Genomic DNA, 13,580 nt, shown 5'->3' with positions numbered 1-13,580 from the left:
CAGTTGTTTGCAAAGTTGTTATTTTATCCGAGGTTAGCTGGTTACCGCTTGCTAGGTCATGGCCGCCATGTTGGATGACCGTTTTCAAAGAAGTTGGTGCAGTCTCTGTTCACAACCAGCGTGAATTCAACCCACAAACAGCTGACATGTAGATAGCCTCCATACATGTTGTTGTTATTATCAAGTATTTGAATCGATTCAATGTCTAAATCAATCCCCCAAGTCCTGTTAGGTTAGTTAGTTTGTAACTTGCTAACATTCAACCCTAAAGTAGTGGTCTACTCGATAAGCACAAACTTTACAGATTTGACAACTCTTAATATTGTTTTTGTAGACATTTAAAATATGGAACAAAAAAAGTATTGGCTAATCCTTTACATTTATAAATAAAGCAGCCTAGACATCACAGCTGCGAAATTAATCAAACAGAAACTACAACGAATCTTGTACCATGAGAATGAACCCATTTAAATAGTTTGGTACATTTAATACAGGTTAAAGAGCCAGGTGTAATATATGTTTCCATATCTACTTAGTACTAATATTATTGTTGATGTATTTTATTCCAACCTCTTCTGCTCTCAGTAGGGTAAAATTTAAATGACTGGTCCAGGTCTATGATTTAAACAGGTTGAGTTATTGTTTTTATTCTAGAGCAAGTTAAGAAACAAAATAAAGCCCTATTTGGCTTTATAGATTTGAAAGTATGGTCAACATATATGTTTCTTTATTTACGCCCTATATTCCTCTCAGGGAAAATGACAATCTCATTTGGTCAACTTCCACGAATAACACATCAGAGTGATATTATTATATCTAATTTTGTACGTTTTTTATCCCGTAAAGTGCTATATACACCTATAATTATTTATATGATTTGATCTTTTCTTTTTTTTTTTGCCCTGACACTATAAGACATCTTTTCCATTGTGCTAATATATTCACTCCACTCATGTGGACTACAGTTGGTGTAGAGTAGTTTGCGAGAGAGTAAAAGCAGAATATTTTTTTCACAGATTATTCTTTGCATTTAAACTGCAGAACTGCCCTGTCAGTTCAAATGTACCACACTGTCTCAAGAGTCAGAGCGCAGTGACAGGCTGAGAGACCCCGACAGATGGTAATGGAGAGAGAGAGAGAGAGGAAGATGGCAAGCCTGGTAGATATACAGCCCGGGTTGGTTTCACAGACCTACAAATAAACATCAAACTATAAATACTTTAAACTTGTTCGGCTTCAACTTGCCTCCCTCCCTCCCTCCCTGCCTTCTTCTTCTACTTCTGTCATTTCCTCAGAAAAGGTTGATCACTTCCTATGCCACCATTTTCTACATTATGGCACTCTCTTTTTTTTTTCTCTTTTTGATCATTAGTTTATCCATTTTTCTTCTTCGCATGACCCTGCCATTCTTCTCATTGTAACATGATATGTGGACCTTGAAGAACCTCACACAGCCCAGCAGACCCCCCACCCCCCCCTCTCTTTAGTCTTCACCTCTCAACCTCCTGGGGGAGCGGGTCATCGTACCCCTTTGCTCTTCTTGGCATTTAAAATCTAGCTTAAGGAGCTGATATCAGTTCATAAATATAGCCGGTGCATCATTTTGCAATGAAATGAATATGAAAGGAAATCCTCGCCGCAGCTGTCCTCTGTTCCATCCTTGAAATTTTCAGTGGAAAAAGCCGCTCGACACTTGACTCACTAGTAAGATGTTTGTCAACACACTGTGAGGTGGAATATTATACTGCACATTAAAAATAGTGCTCGTCCAAACTGTACGGCTTGACATTGGCTTATATTTATCATGATGCAGCGCTTGCAAATTTCATGGTGAAACGATTAATGGAAAGGTTTAATGTGTTAGAAGTTAGCCGGGTTTGGTATCTGACTAGATCAGGGGAGAGAAGTCAAAGAAAGAGGGGGAAAAAAAGCATCTTGTCTTTGAGGTTTTCTGTCAACCATCGCAGCAGTAATCCAAAAAAATAAGACTGAGGCTGAGTCAGAAGTGAGGCAAACAGGTTAGAGCCAGAAGTTTCTGGTTTCATGAAATATGAAAGCTTATTGACGTCTGCCTCCCTCACAGGCCGCGTGCTGACAGTACAGAGAGATCAGTGGTCCTCTCACTGCAACAGACCACATAATCTCTCCAAAAAGAGGTTATCGTTTAAAGATGAATTCTGGTGCAAAGTAAAATAATCCCCTCAAGAAATAACTTTGAACCATTTGTTGTTTAGATATATTAAGAAAACAGAACATCTTACAGCTATTTGACTGGTCTTCTTCTGTTTCACATAGTTTAAGAGTTCAGCTGCTAAGTGACTGTGTGTATGACTAGCGCAGCTCATGCTAGCAATAACCTATAAATACCCATTACACTGGCTTATAAGCATCTCTATTGGCTCAGCTAACCTATTAGCACTCAAAGCTAGGAGGTATTCTCTGAAGTTGAAATATTCTCCGAAGGAAGTTTGTTTTTTTGTTTATTGTTGCGTGTTGTTGGTTTGATACGTGGCTTTAAAGGGGGATCAAGTGAGTGATGTCGTCATTATTAACAACAAATTAAACAGTAAAAAGTTTAGTAAAGTTTACTCAAAGAAGAGTCGAATTTTCTACAAAAACTTCTGAAATATATTTTGCGTTCCCTTCAAACGTCATGTCAAAGTAAAGATTCCAGTCACACGAGTAAACGCGATGATGAAATTATAATTCCAACAAATGCGACGGATGCATTCGTACGACAGAAGAACATGTCATTTCATTTTCACACGACGTCTGACAATTACAGTTTTTGTCCACGATATCTGTAACCCTAATTTTTCCTGATCATGTAAAAGATTAATTTACCTTTTTGTTTAAAAACACATTCCTTTTTTTCGCCCTGTTTTATTTATCTCATTCTGTAGGCTGTAAAATGAACAAAGTGTGATAAAGAGCGGTTATTGTAAGCGTTAATAAAGATTCAGTAATGTGATATTTATCCACTCTTCCTAATGTAAGGCGTCCCTGTGGGCGAGCTGAGATGTGCGGGTGATAAGGGGTCATAATCAAATCTATTCTCGTCTGAGCTCGGCAACAAATCTTCCTGTAGTTTAGCAGCCAGGAGAGGGCATTGATCTCACCTTCCACACAGCGTTCATGAGAATCCCCGGGAGTTTGGCAGTGAATATCTTTGAAGCGAGCTTTCAGATATCTTTATTCTAAACTGAGTCTTTGCAATATAAGAATGTTGCTCGAGGAGGTTTGTTTTTGTAAAAGTCGTACGAGGTAAAAAAAAAAAAAAAAAAAAAAAGTATCTTAACAAGAGAAAAAGAGACTTTCTGAGGCTCACAAATCTTAACTGTAGTTTCTGACGCTCTCAGCTGAACTCTGAATATGAGTAATGTCTGAAGCTTGAAGTTACAAAGTGAAATCCAAGTCTGAAGACTTTTCCCTTCGCAGTGGGAACACACTGTTGCATAACAACGAAGCGGGTCTTTTTCTGATCAGAGAGGGGGTGAAGGCGTCTTCTTTTTTGGGGGGGGGGGGATGAAAGCAGTTAATTTTTACTGAAGGTGTCTGAGTGATTTCTTTCACTTCCCTCACTCTACCATTAGAGCAGAACTGATCAGTAAGTCAGCATATTAGACCTGTACAGTACCTCATCCCTAGATGCACCTTGAAGAGAGAGAGAGGGGGGGTGTCTTAGATTTCCTCCCATGATTCACTCTGTCAGGGTCATGTGATCCGAGTGCAGTCACAGTTACCCAGCTGAGTTGATCTCTGGACCTCTCAGCATATTTGCTATCACCAGACCAGTGACGCACATGGTGATGAGTTTAAGAGGTTTTTTTTTTGTTTTTTTTTTATTCAATATGTACGATATCAATATGTAAATCAAAAAAAAATAAAAATAATTCAGGACTTAGAGGGATGATCGGGCAGAAGGGACATGAAGCAGATTGTACTAATATATGGAGACACATTTCCATTCTACTAAAGGCCCCTGAGACAAGCACACCACTGTGCAGGCCGTGTACTCCTCAATATGATATCAATAAAATTAGGACAACAATGACATCTTGCATTTTTCTTACGTCCCACAAAACGATCCATAAAACTCTGTCCCAGGTGAATTGAGTCAAAGCAGTGGCATTAATTGGTTCAGTGCTCCGTGTCTGATTGTGCAGTACTCGTGGAGAGGTGTACGAGGGTTAACGTAAGTGGAGAGGTGAGAGAGCTCGCAGTCAGATCAAATAGCAGTTGCTATTCCAGAAGCTGTGTCCATGTAGGGAGGCTTCTATAAACTGCTTTAGTGCCTGCGCAGGAGCCCTGGGAGGCCGCAGGAAGGTCTGAGAAGTATACGCGTGTGTGCGTGTGCAAGCTGCGGCATATGTGTGACATACTCTTCATAGACTGTACTTTAATAGCATGAAAGTGTGTTTCCTGTTGTCTTTGTCGGGGAGTTATTATGAGGATTGGGACACGGTTTGGAGACAGGAAAAAGTCCTCGCAGAGAGCTGTCACGGAGAAAGCAGACACATGATACAGAGCGGTGTCAGAATCCGCAGGGTAAAAGTACCAAATGATGATTGATGAGGCTGCGAGAGCGGCCATCTTGATGTGATCAGAGCAATCTTGCGGGTCTGTAAATAGAATAAAAGGCTGGAGAGAAACCGCAAGGTGGACAGTGGCGTTACTGCAAGTAGAGTAAGGAGTGTTGCAGAGTCTACATGAAGACTCTGCAACAATGTCGGTTTGAACGGTTACCATAAATCCATTTATAGTGTACATACTGTCGGTGTTGAAAACACATTCTTGCGTTGATGAGGAAGCAGATAGCTCCAGGCTGCCTGGTCCGTGAGCTCAGTTATAAATGAGAAAAACATGGACGAACAAAAGCTGCATGAAGTCCCTTCAGGTCCTGGTGGTGTCTGACTCATTTAGTTCACTTTCCTGTCGTAATGACAAAACCTAACTTCATGACGCTCTCGATGGTGGGAGTGAAGGCTCGCTGCGTGCGATTGATATTTATAGGCAGGTGGAAGCGGACGTTACAGTCGTCAGTCTGAGGGCTGCTAAGATGATGGGTGTCTTAAATTAGGACTGAGGTCATAGACGGATCTGGAGATGAACCAATTGCAACTCATTTGGTTTTTGTTTATGTCTGTTATGTGTTATTATTAATCAGTGCAAAGTCATACTTCTCATGTAAATAAGAAAAAACTAAACGTTTTAATCACACGCTCAAACATAGAGGTTTTATTATTTAAAGTCCCTCAACTACCAACTACCAGCACATCACGTCTACAATGCAGACATGTTAACGTGTTGTGTTTGTGTTCCTCCATTAGTGTGTGTGTGTGTGTGTGTGTGTGTGTGTGTGTGTGTGTGTGTGTGTGTGTGTGTGTGTGTGTGTGTGTGTGTGTGTGTGTGTGTGTGTGTGTGTGTGTGTGTGTGTGTGTGTGTGTGTGTGTGTGTGACACTTCACTCAACAGCTTGTGTGAGTCTGAAAATTGCGTGAGTCACCGGTCAGGACCGAGCAGGCTGAAAAATGGCCGATTCCCGTCACTCTCCGAGTACCCTGCTAGGTCGCTGCTAGCTAGATCTTTGACTTAGTTTTACTCTGATATTTATTTCTTTATGTATTTTACTTTGTTGTTGACTGTTGAATTTTGAACGATCAGTAAATGACACGAGTCACTCATGTCGTGTGGCTGACAGATGTTGAGTTACGGCTGAACATAAAGTGTGAACATCTCCACGCTAGCAGCTACACGCTACAGGCTACAGGCTACAGGCTAGGACTTCCTGAATGACGAAGCAAACCATAGCGGTGACGCGTGTTCAATCTGGCTTCTCTTCAGTTTCACAAGGTTCAAATGAGAAAATGAAATCAGAGTTGTTGAGATCATCTGACCTGATCTTTAAATAACCTTTTTGTGTTAGTGGACGCAGAAGTTGACTCTCAAGGTCGACTCAGCGACTTGCACCTTTGGCTCTCTTTGAATGCTGGGAAATGTAGCTGGGCTGCTAATCACCACTGACGGTCATTACATTATGTTTCACACATCGTCCATCATGATCAAAGCTTCTGTTGAAAAGGAATTAGCTGACTGTAGATCTGCGCGTACGAGTTTTGCCTCTTATTTCAGGGAAAGAACTTGCCTTCTGAAATTAGACACAACCCTCCTCCTCCTCCTCCTCCTCCTCCTCCCCTCTGACCATTCTCCGTCTCTGCCAGCCGCACTCCCATAAATCCTCCACAACCACTTACACCAATTTATGTCTCCCGCGTCAGTCTCCTCAGCCCAGAGCTCATTAAACGACAAAAGGCTCTGCATTCTGTCGATGCCAAACCATGAACCTGTTCACTCACCTTTATTCTCCGCCATCGATCACGCAGTCACTCATTTCTTCTGTTGCCTCATGTAACAAGAAAAGAACAGCGGTGTTAGCCTGAACAATGAAAGACAAGGATGCTGAGTGTGTGTGTGTGTGTGTGTGTGTGTGTGTGTGTGTGTGTGTGTGTGTGTGTGTGTGTGTGTGTGTGTGTGTGTGTGTGTGTGTGTGTGTGTGTGTGTGTGTGTGTGTGTGTGTGTGTGTGTGTGCAGTGCAAGCAGAAATCAGGGCGATTACATCAAACCTCTTTGTGCTGCTTAAAGTCACAGCTGCATGAAAAAAAAAAAAGACTTTTGTTCCACTTGGCGTTAATGCCATTTAAAAGAATGGCTCATGCTTATTCATTGCGCTAAGATGGGGATCTCGGTAAGCATGCTAGCTGCTAATAATCAGCGTGGTACCATTATTATTGTTAGAATGATGGCATGCTAATTTGATCGTTTAGCTCAAAGCTAATCTTTTCTGCTTGCCTAATCGTCTATAGCAAAACAAGTCAAAACATTTCTAAAACATCCCTGAAATCATCTGCTCCTCAGTGAGGCTCCTGAACAGAATCTGTGACATCACAAATATTTCATTCATCTCAACAAAAACACGAGTTATTGGTTCCGCTTCGTTGTAGCCAAAGCCGTCACTGTCCCGTCCTTCCTGTTCATTTGTTGTCTTTTTTTACTCTTTATATCTCCATGTTTTGGAAGAGGTGACTCTGTAGCTCCTCAGTTCCTGTCAGCAGATGCGTATGCACACACACACACACACACACACACACACACACACACACACACTGCTGGAGGAGCTCATCGTCAAGGGCTTCTGGCAGGTATTACTGGCGGGCCTCATCATTCTGGATGTGCAGCAATCTGGAGCCATGTGGTAGAGGAACGCAGCGTAATGGAGCAGAACAGGTCGCTATGTTTCCTTGCTCTGAGCCGAAAGCAATTAATATGACAACGCAGACAGACGGTGGTGTCAAAGCAAGTGACTGACTGAACCAGGTTGGCCATTAATTCCTTTGTGTTGTTGAGCTGTGGACAGAAAACAAAGTGCCTGGGCTGGAGGTGATGTGGCGCAGGATCGTCAGGCATCGTTTTGGTTCTCTCAGTGACACTCCTTCGCGTGCTGCCGCTTTATCTTGTGCGCTGTGAATGAAATGAGCTGCCTTCATGGAGGTGATGTTGAGAAAGAGGACTTGTATATGACGCTCTGTTTAGTTGAATCTTTAAAACGTTGACATTGTTCCCGCTGTGTTTGGGGAGGCTGCAGGACTGCTCATCACCTGCTCCACCTGTTCCCTTCACCGACTGAAATCCCACCAGCCCGCCGTTTATCTCGCTGGCATTTGGCACTCGATGGATACACACATACACTCACTTCAACTACAAGAGGTGTCCTAGGCCTTTTATCCCCTAAACACTGACATAAATCCACGGGGGTTTGGACTCTGGCCTTGCTCTGGAGGGCGGCAGTGGCCTTGTTGTCAGCGGGCTCTCTGGGATATTAGCCCCGTTAATCCTTCATAGAGAAGAGAAGGAAATAAAGGATGATAAAGTGATGTGGCCGACTGAATTAGTCACACTTCATCTGTTCCTCACTTACTTTTTATTTCTCTTCTAAAGAATATTGACTGGACAGGATTTGCTTTTTGATTTCTGTTATTGACGATCTAAGAGCGGCCCGGTCCAGTCCTGACACATCAGAATTTTTATGGTGCCATTCTGACCCACATGACCCAATAATGTATAAATACCATCATATGGCCCAGAGCGAATATTTGCACTGTTTGTGTAAGCTAATGAACGTACCAGCCTGGAGCTGCATCAGTCCGCATCACATGTCAATATATCGTCATCTTCCAGTTTAATGTGCAGTGAGCCAGTTTTCTTACACAGATTAGTTGGGACACTTTTTTTACTAAGCACTTTTTTTTTTTTTTTTTATATTTTAAGGAAAACTTCGGGATTGAGCAGTTTGTAATACAGACTTTAAAACGATCTGATTTTCAAATAAAGAAACAACAAGATGGTTGGAGAAAAGTATGTTTACTAGCAAAGAAAGTTTCCCCCTCTGAGCTTTCCTATCTTGGTATATTTTCAGTGTTTCAAAGTTTACTCACCAATTTAATTTAATTGAAGTTTCATATATTCTGTGAATCAGATATTGTTTCCAGGCCGCAGAGTTTGAAATGTCTTGTATCAGTGTAGAGAGTCAGTAGATCTATTTGTAGAGTTTGGTTGTTTTGATGTTTTAGGGGTATTAGAGGGGAGTCGTTGGGACCGGAGCGTTCAGGGTTGACCTGTAAGAGGTGTGTGTTGTGTTTGTTTATGAGGGAGGGGTCAACTCTGGACTCAATTCATCATTGATCCAAATCGTCCCCGTGGCACCCAAGTTCAGGGCTCCAGGTCTGATTTAGAGGGAGGTGAGATCGGCTATTTAAAGCTCACAGGGGGCATAGGGTGTGTGTGTGTGTGTGTGTGTGTGTGTGGGCACTTAAATGTCGACTACACCTGTTGCGTAACCCCCCCCCCCCCCCCCCCACCCCACCCGTCACTTTATGGGCTGTTGAGACTCTGTGAGATTGTTGTTTACAAGAAGAGACCCCTAAAGCTCAAACATGACGTCAGATAGAAAAACACCCGTGTGTGTGGGTGTGTGTGTGTGGGTGTGTGTGTGTGACATGATATATATATAATGTCTGTGCAGTCACAGCCTGCTCTGACGAGATATAGAATAGCTAACCTTTGACCTTTTCCAGACTTAAAGGCTCTATAGCTTTTACTTCTACACTGAATATAACATTAGAGACTAACCGTTAATTTTTTATGTGAAAATAAAATGAGGCACCGGTGGCCTAGTGGTTAGTTTGTAAGGGGGACGCCCTGGGTTCAAATCCAAGCTGCTGCTCCTTTCCCATAAATCATTCCTCACTCACCCTCTCTCTCTCTCTCCATGATCTCCATCTCTATCCACTGTCCCTCTAATGAAGGCACATGGAGCCCGTCAATAAATGTGGAAGTAAGGTGGACAAAACGTCTCGTTAAAGAATTCAGTACCACCATCTTTTAAATGTCTCCTGACGCCTGAGTTGTCTTTGTTTGAACTTAATAGAGTTTCATTTCATATCTCTGCGTCTTCATTGGAGTTGGTGGACATTCAAACCTCTGACTGAAAAAAATCATTATCTATTGGGATTCAAAGCTTTCGTGAGACAAAAGATGTCATTGGTCGATTACACTCAGAGGCGCCTGTCCTTTAGAAACTGCCTCGTGTTGCAGAAACAGAATTACATGCAGCGGTCCTCTTTGTGGTCACATTTCTGCACCTTCGTACGTCACATTACATTTTGATTTGTGAAAATCAGCCGTCTTATTCGGCAGAGGCTGAAAACGTCCCCGAGGTCACACCGTTACTGTAATTTAGAAAATGTTTCATTTTTAATAGTCGGATGTGCGGAGATGAAAAGTGTCGCTCGTCCTCTCAGAGCTTTACTCCACGTCTCTCTCAGACACGTTGAGGTCTTATATAAGTGCTGTCACTGTGTGGTTGTTTTATTCAACAGTTTTGATTTGTGCATAAAAATGTCTTGATGTCAGCAGTGCTGATGTGAAATGTTGTTGTTGTTTACGTTGGAGGACCGTTGACACCCGGTGTTTGAGCTTGACGTGACGTGCGCGGTCGAAGAGTAGATTCTGACAGATGAGCAGATGATGCTCTTTTCCTCCACTCTGTTATCTCCTGACAGACGAACTTTGTCGACTACATTTCTCTCAGTCTGCTGGCTTCATTCAGCTCACTTCATCCCACGAAGACTTTTGAAAGTTGGTGATGACGTGGGGGAATTTTGCACGCGAGCCGACGATGTGATTTACGCGGGGAAAAGAAGATGGTGCAGCATTTTTAATCCGAGTTTATGAAGAAGAAAACCTGCTTTAAGTCTGACTTAAAACGACAGGAAAGAAAAAGAATAGCTTGCATCCTGACAGACAGCTGTGCTGACATTTAAAAACCATAATGCTGTTTTTGTGTGGCTTCAGATTCAGCCTTAAAGCTGACTTCACCTTCAGTTATTTATCTTTCTGATGTCTTTGTCATTAGTCCGCTTCCTTCCACATGTTTCTTTGTGTATTTTTGTCGTCATGCGTGACAAACCGAGTCACCTGATGAACCAAAGAGCGCACCGTTTTTATGTGTCGCAATATGTGTGAACTTTCTTGTGTGCACGTGAGTGTGCTTTGATTTGTTTATCTGGCATTCATGTGTGTGTGAGTCACAGTCTGGGACACGACTTCAGAACAGGTGTGTGTGTGTGTGTGTGTGTGTGTGTGTGTGTGTGTGTGTGTGAGTGTGTGACCAAGGTGGCTGTGGTGGACAGGTGTGAATGCAGTCATCCGTGTCAACCTTGCAGCGGACTATTTTTACTCTGGCAGTGAGACATAAATACCTCTGTTAAATGAAGATGAGGAGCACATTCTTTGTCAATAAAACATGACTGTTCGTCACCCTGAAGATAACGTAAAAGCAGAACAGGGAACTGATTGGACTGGATTTTTTTAAATCAAATTTTTCTGCCGTTTAAAGGAGCAGTATGTAACTCTGACCCCTAGTGTTTAAAATGGGTACTGCAGTTTTAGATTCAAAACATTAGCGAGAGTGGTCTCACCCCCCCCTCCTCTCTAGAGTGGATGCTCACGCAGGTCACCACGTGGTGGACAATGAAGCTTCAGTGTTTAGCCAGCTCTGCGTGCTAACCTCTCTCCATGTTTCAAAAGCATCTCCAACATTGATCCTAGTTTGAGCATCTTTCTGCTGCTGGAGCTTTTTAGAAACATGCAGAGGCTTTTTAGGTCGGGTGCAATCACTTCTATCTGAACCAGTTCTCTTGCCCGCTTCATCTCTGAAGCGCCTGTTGGTTTGTTTTACAGAAGGGTTTCGTAAAACCGCCGACTTCTCGGGTCGAAACAAATCCAGACCATCAGGGACTGGAATCCAAAGTTAGAAGGAGGAGATACTGGCTGCTGCACGTGTCCTTCATTTTATCATTTAATTCATCATACACATTGGACCTTTAAGACTGAAGACTTGCAGCTTTCTTTGACTACTTTTTTTTTTTTTTTTTACCTGCAGGTCGTTAATTCAGAATGGAAACTCAATCACTGTTTATATAAACTCTGGTTTTGAGTTGAATACAGAGAAATAAAAGAGAAGAATAAAAGTGAAGTCGTATGTTTTAAACTAACACGTCTTGAAAGAATGAGGTCATCGGCCTGATTTTTTAAATGTGCCTTTAAAAGTGTCCCGTCTCAGTCCATCATATACTCACATGATGATGCCTTCATGATTCAAGGTTCATGCAGGGAAAAAGAATGAACATAGATTATTTTAGTAGAGGACATTGTACAACTTCAGCAGATGTTTTTTTTTTTTTTAACGCTCTTCTTATTATTTATTTACAGAAAAAAAACAAGAAATAATCCACACACAAAAAAAAACGTACAATCTGAAGTCCTTGATTTATAAGAAGTTGACTTTCTCTGAAGGTGAAATATTAAATAATTAATTAATATAAAATGACGTTATAGGAATGTGTTTCCTCTTGTCGTTTTATATTTTACCCTCAAATTTAATTGTGTGTTTCTGATTTTTTTTGAGTTTTTTTTTCTTCTCATAAACATATTAGTTAATATTCAATGGATGATCAACCTGATAAACTCCTGACCCGGCCTTTAAGGCAAATTTATCTCTGAAATTCATCTTGGGTTCTAATTTAAGCTGGCCGGGTATTAAATGGATTTTTTTATTTTTCACCCCAGAATTGTCTCAGCCAGTTGATCAGTTTTGTGCAGTAGCTTTATGTCAACAGGTAATAATTCTGTAGTAATTAACCACGAAGCTGAACTTATGAGGGGAACTGTTGATACATGCGAGATCAAATTAGTGTGCAAGAATTCTTCCAGACAAAACACTCCACCAGCAGATTTCCCTAATTGGATCATCCGTCCCTGAGTGAGGGGGCTAATTAGGGAAATCAGCTACTGGAGACTTTTGTAATTAAATCAAATCCTCCTCCATGGCAGACGACTGGACACCAGTGAGGGAAAATGGCAAAGAGGTTGGTTATAAATGAAGACGATGCTGAAGGTTTATGTAATTATGCGTCCCTCATTATCAGTTTTGATTTCTGATTCTAAGGCTGAGAAACGGAGCACTGTGAGTGTAAGGAGCACCTCGACACTGCAGGACTCCCTCTTAGCTTATTGTGTGTGTGTGTGTGTGTGTGTGTGCGTGTGTGTGTGTCATAATGCAACGAGACAGGAAGCGCACAGGAGAGCATTCTGTGCCTACACACTTTGACTCGAGTTATGTCAGAGTTCGACTGTGATCCCATTGCAGATGGGATTCAGCCGTCACTCTGACTTTGTAATTCAACATTTAATACACAGAGACGCCAATGAAAAAACAAAAACACATCAGGAACTTAAATCTCGACACAAAACTTTGAATTCTCTTGAGACGCATTTTGTAAACAACTTTCCCAAAGTTACACGTTTAAATATTCGCTGTCGTCTTTCAATGCAGGGAGACAAGACATTTAATACCAACAGTCGACTGTAATTATGAAAACACAGGAAGTACCAGATGGTGAGTCTGAGAGGAAGCAAGCGAACCGTTTTCCTTCCCTTCTGTTAGCGCCAGCAGTTTCATTCAACTTTAATAATGTAATGATAAAACACAATCTGAGGAATGTTTGAAAAGATCGTCTCAGTCGAGTCGAGTTGAATCAAATTCGACTTCACAGATATTCGATTAACAATCAAGACAACAACTCCCAGGATCCCTTGCTCCTTTGTGATAAACTACGTCCTGCTGCGTGTTTGACACAAGTGATCAAATATTTACCTTTGACTTTACAATGAAATACTTTCTGATTCATCCATCAGTGGATTACATTCTTGATTTCATCTCATTTACTATGAATGTTTTTGAACATGACGTAACTCTTATTGAAAACACCTTGAACCAGGAAGTAGGTGGTTGTATTTCAAACAGCTGGATCTTCCTGGATCTATTCTGCGATGTTGAAAATGGTGGAATCTGATTTTTCTGCAGAGGTGATGAAGGTCTGCTGCTCGAGGCCTCCACTCGGAGGCCGACAGGTGTAACTCCACACAGTGCTTTGGTTGCGTCAGCTCTTTGACGGACAGCGG

General features: G+C 41.8%; 1 protein-coding gene across 1 annotated transcript in view; it reads left to right on the top strand.

Moving 5' to 3' along the window:
- The window catches only part of actn3b (actinin alpha 3b), a 29,334-nt gene that overhangs the window by 1,189 nt on the left and 14,565 nt on the right, over window positions 1–13,580 (top strand). The window lies entirely within an intron of this gene.

Source organism: Symphodus melops (assembly GCF_947650265.1).
Source record: "Symphodus melops genome assembly, chromosome: 20".
NCBI classification, from domain to species: Eukaryota; Metazoa; Chordata; class Actinopteri; order Labriformes; family Labridae; genus Symphodus; species Symphodus melops.
This window is presented reverse-complemented; position numbering and strand designations above follow the sequence as displayed.